General features: G+C 30.2%; 1 long non-coding RNA gene across 1 annotated transcript; it reads right to left on the bottom strand.

Moving 5' to 3' along the window:
• Window positions 1-3,743: 3,743 nt before the first annotated feature.
• LOC148253719 (uncharacterized) lies at window positions 3,744-4,286 on the bottom strand. The gene is made up of 2 exons (XR_015819287.1): window positions 4,021-4,286; window positions 3,744-3,951 (listed from the first exon to the last, which is right to left on the bottom strand). It is a non-coding gene; the product is annotated as an uncharacterized LOC148253719 (long non-coding RNA).
• Window positions 4,287-5,879: the final 1,593 nt, after the last annotated feature.

Genomic DNA, 5,879 nt, shown 5'->3' with positions numbered 1-5,879 from the left:
ACTGTGACTTCCTAAGCTTAATTGGTTTCTTGAATAGTCCATGCCCTCTGTGCTCACGTCAGTTTAGATGAATCTTATAAGGCAATAAAGGTTCACGTATTGATAATAAAGCCCCTCTCTAGTCTAAATGAGGTTTATTCCATCATATTATGAGAGGAGAAACGAAAGGAAATCTTTGTAGACTCTATAGCAAACGAAGTCTTAATTTTTAGTACTAAGGAAACAAACAACGCAATAAGAAACATAAAATTTAATAAAGAAAATATCATTATTCGCATAGAAAGATAATTGGGCATTCACTAAAGAGATATTTCAATGCAAATCTAAGTAGAAATGTTTTGCTCTAATTGTAATATGCCAAGACATTATGTGAAACATGTTATAGGGTCAAGGACAATAAAAGAGATAGAGGTCCTATAAAGAGCAAACTAATCAAGAATTAATCAAGTTTTCTCATGTGAATCACCTAGGTAATCAAATGTAAATGAACAACACATACTAACTAAAGAATAATTCAATTAAATCATGACACTTATTCAACAAATCTAAGCTTCAGCCATGGTATAATTATCATCTACCTCCTCATAGGAACTCATTCTCATCGGATTTTCTAGTATATATTTATGTTTTAGTGTTCATTCATTAAAATTAGATGAAAGTACACATATTCCTTGAATTATTAACACTACTGCATCTAATCACATTATTTGTACACCACACTCATACACTGAGATTACTTCAAATATTGACTTGAAAGTAGTCTTGCCAAATGGAGAAAGGACAAATATGTCTCATACTGATGCGATTAAGATAAGTAATAAACTGATACTTTACTTGTGTTGTGTGTGCTTTCGTTCAACTTTAATTTAATAGTTGTCACTAGCCGAACATACTAGATGTTGTTGTCTAATATTTTTACAAGAACACTGTATAAAATTCAGGACCTTATAACTTTATAAATACTTAGAGTGAGGGAAGTTATAAATAAATTGTATCAGCTTAAACAATGTGTAGATTTTGAAGACCAATCTCAACAAGCTTTTTCTTGTGTAACAATTTTAGGCCCCAATAAAAAGGAAAGTGTTAATATATGACGTTATAAACTTGGATATATGACGTTACAAACTTGGACATCTTTTACAATCCGGATGAGACATCCCTTCAGGTGTTTTGAAGACTAAGAATTGCAAGTTATGCTTTATTTGCCATTTGGCTAAAATGCACAGACTTTTATGTTGTGGTAGTGATTATAGAGCAAATGAATTTTTTGATTTAATACATTGTGATATTTAAGAACCCTATAATGAACTTCTTATGATTAATACACATATATTTTGTAATTCTTAACGATTGTATTAGATACACATGAGTGTATTTGATGAACCAAGGTTAAAACTAGCTCTTATTTATAATACCTTTGTATTTTTGTTGAAGCATAATTTGACTGAAAAGTCAAAGTTACTCAAAGTGACAACGGAAAGGAGTTTGAAATGATAAACTTCTATTGTAAAAAAGGTATAATGCATCAAAAAAGTTGTTTAGAGACTCCTTAACATAGTGGAAGAGTAGGGAGAAGGCACCAACATATATTCAAGACATCCAAACTTTAAAATTCTAAAGTGAATTTAATTTGAGGTATTGGAATGATTTTGTTCTTACAACGGTTTATCTTATTAACAGGATTTATTAATCAATAGTAAGTCACAAAACTCCATTTGAGGTACTATATGGGAGGCAAACAGAATATAGTCATTTAAGGATGTTAGTGTGTTTAGCATTTGTATCTACTTTAATGAGAAATAGGCATAAGTTCAACTTTAGAGCGAGAAAGTGTATCTTTTTATGGTACTCTTTTGACATCAAGGAATACAAGCTACTTGATTTGGAGAAAAAGAAAGTCATCATATTAAGAAATGCAACATTCAAAGAAGCCCCATATTTTACCATAAACGAGGAATAATTCAATGAGTATACCACAAACCAGTTTTCCTACACACGCTCAAACAGAAGATTTACTACGAAAAATAGAGATTTAAATATACAAATTGAAGTACTAAGTTAGATAGTGGAAGTAAACCTATTTGAAGAACTAGGTAATAAATACTAAAAAGTATAATAGGTCCCTATACATGATGAAACACATTTTTGTGGAAATCTATCAAGAAAAAAGTGAACTAGAATGTAGAGGGCACCAACATACTTAAGGGACTGTATGTGTAAACAAATCCATAATGAAGTCCATGACCCATAAGATCCAAACAAAAAAGAGCCTCAATCAAGTGGAGTAGTATCTATACCTACAATGGTTGGATACACTAGACTTACGGGGATACAAAAAACATAAATTAGTTGTAGCCTCTTAGACAGAACCAAATACATTTGAGAAAGCAAGTGGCATTGTGATTGGAGAAATGCCATTCAAAATGAACTTCAAGCCCTTAAGGAAAATAAAACATAGAAGGTTATGGATCTACTTATTGAAATAAGGCAATTGTGTGTACATAGAAGTATAAGATCAAGTTCAAGGCAGATAGATCAGCTGAAAGATATAAGGTCAAGTTAGTGGCCAAAGGTTTTACCCAAAGATGATGTCTTAATTATCATGAGACATTTTCACCAGCTGTAAAGATAATATAAGTTCGAATTTTATTTATTTTGACAGCCATTAAGACTTGGCACATTTAATAGCTTGACGTCAATAATGTTTTCTTACATTGAGATCTAAATAAAGAGGTATGTATAGAATTACCACCTGGACATCCAAGGTGAAACGAAGAAAAGGTAAACAAAATATTAAAGAGCTTATGTGACCTTACGTAGGCATCAAGGTAATGACATACAAAGTTTTCAGACTTCATTATTAGACAAGAATTTATTCAATCTTAAGTTGACTGTAACCTTGTTGTGAAAGCATTATGTACTTCTTTTGATGACATAATTATGACAAGAAACAATAAGAATGTAATAGATAAATTGAAAATGAAAATCAATAGAGAATTCAAAATAAAAAAATTAGGAAATTTAAAGTCTTTCCTTAGAATCGAGGTTTCCAGATCAAAGAGATGAATACACATTTATCAAAGAAGATATGCCCTTAATATATTGAAGGGTGCTAATATATTGGGTGTCATAACTTTAACTAGACTAGAACATTAAGCTTTCTAACGATGGAAGAGAATCAATCTTAGATTCAACAATACACAAAAGGCTTATTAAATGACTTATATACATAGCACTCACTAAACTAAATAGCACAATCAGTTCAATTAAGCCAATTCATAAAATGTCCCATAGACCAACATTTGAATGTTGCCTACATGGTTTTGAGTTGTATCAAAGAAACACCAGGACAAGATTTATTTTACTCAAGTCTATTTGAGTTAAAACTAAATGCTTATACTGATAGTGATTAGGCAGGATATCCTAACACCAAGAATTCTATCACAAGGTATTATGTTCTCATTGGGAATTCTTTAATATCCTAAAAGTCTAAATAACAACACATTGTCTCTAGATCTTAAATTAAAGATGAACCAGAGTGATGACAAGTGTATGTTGTAAATCAACTTGGATTACGTATCTTCTGGATACACTTAAGGTTGATCATCTTGAAGCAATAACATTGTATTGTGACAATCAAATAGTCATACATATAGTTTTCAATCTCGTATTCCATGAAAGAACCAAACACGTCAAGTTAGATTGTCACTTGATCAGAGAAAAAATCTAAGATGAAATTGTGGTGATAAAAATGTGGGTAGCAGATAGCAATTTACTAATATCTTTACAAGAATTTTATTTAATAGACTGCTTAAACAAAATTTTTAGATTAGACTAAAAAATATTTACTCTCCATCTTGCGGGAGGCTGTTAATGGATATTGTTGCAGGAAATGGTTACATGCCCTAACCCATATTGTAGAGGAGATCAAACTTTGGCGTTCTATTAAACCTGCACGAGAACAATGATGAATAACATATGTGTTGTATGTGTACCCCAATTTGTCGAAGGTATAAATACCTCGTATTCTTCTAAAGGTTCATTCGAGCTGCTGAAAACGAAACCCTAATCTCTACAGGTGTTGCAGCTTCTTTGGTGTTCTTCGATGCTTTGAGATATTTTCTCTCCTTTTTCTCCTGTGTTTGTTGATAGATTTGATTATTAACAAAAATATACATCCAAGTATCATTTGTTATAAAAATGCACACAGTTTTACTGTAAAAAGAGAATTTGGTTTTTTAAAAAAATACTTTATTTTTTAGAAAAATAAATTTTTATATATAGGCGCTCACTAATGTTCGCTCGGGAGCCTATAGGGGACTCTGTCCAACAAATGTGTGTGTGTGTGTGTGTGTGTGTGTATATATATATATGTCCAAGTGTTAGAGTTAGACCTTCGGAATGTTAATGTGTGTGTACTCTCACCTTTTTGAATTTTGAGCACAAAGTAGTTTGCTTTTTGGTTTAATTTCGTTTGGGTCTCCGAAATTTCTGGAATTAAAATTATTAAGTGTGCAACACGATGCTGCTTGTTTTGTTCTATCAACATGGCAAAAACTTATCTCTGATTGTACACTAATTAATTTTAGTCAAATTGTCTCCTAACTTAAATTGAATATATATACATACATTTACATTTTTTTATATATAAATTCATTCCGTATTTCAGATCATTTCCATTATTATTTTCAGCCGTCCACGTTGATACACACACACATATATAATGTGAATAAATATATTTAGTTTACTATTAATTCGGTGCTAATTGTATTTTTAATTTAATTTATGTGGTTTTCTGCAATTCCCACTTCACAAAATTAATAAAATTACCTAAAATATATCTTCTGAAAATAGTCATACAAAAGTATTTCATTAATTCCATTTTATTCCTACTCTTGATCTACATACGTGAGTCACTTCTCTCCACTTCTCCTTATTCCATTTTATTACTCAACTAAACTCCCTTAACCCAATGCCCACATTCCACTTCCGTATAATCTCCTTTTCTCGGGGAGGCATTAAGTTCAACGGTGCATTGAATGGTTTTGTTTAATCAATATTCATGATCAATAAATTTAAATATAAACATTTAAACAATTTCCAAATAAATCTTAACATTTTATATATAAAACATATAATTTCCTCAAATACAATTCATGCATCTACTAAGTTTATAAGATAAGTGAAAGTACGCGACCACTACATTATAGAATTTAAGATATTTTGATATTTAATTATGAAAATTTTAAAAAATTATGGAGGTTATAATATTTCTTATATAATAAGTTAAAGTTATTATTACTCTTTATTATTTTATCATGAGAGCACAGTCAGTTACTTCTTAATACTCCATTATAAATCTTATATTCAAACTAACCGTTATTATAAGTCGATAAATGTCAAGTTTTTTTTTATAAACTAGTTAAACGTGTCATTGGAAATATCCCGCATCTCAATACTACCTACTTTCATTTTGCACTCTCATACTTCTTTTTTAAAAAAAAATTATTTTTTTTTTTTTTATTAATTTGAGCATCAATATAACTCCTTAGAGTAACTAGGGTCATTTATTTGCTCCTCTATGTAGATAACTCATATTATTAAACTTTATGACCATACCTTCTAAACTTGACATCTCTAATTAGTAGATGTGGTATCTTTACTTAGAATATTAACTAACTATCAAGCATGACAATGCTAGTTAATCAACTTAATTAACAGCACTTGAAAAAATGTATTACCGAATGTTACTTCTAACTTAGTCTAGTTTGTTGATTTTTTTTTTCCAATTAACCTAAGCAAATAATAAAAGAGAAAAAAAGGTGCTAATAGGTTTTCTCCACGCACAGAGACATGTTGATAGAGGAAAAAGATCATAA

This window comes from Carica papaya, chromosome 5, assembly GCF_054855325.1.
Source record: "Carica papaya isolate Zhongbai chromosome 5, ASM5485532v1, whole genome shotgun sequence".
NCBI lineage: Eukaryota > Viridiplantae > Streptophyta > Magnoliopsida > Brassicales > Caricaceae > Carica > Carica papaya.
This window is presented reverse-complemented; position numbering and strand designations above follow the sequence as displayed.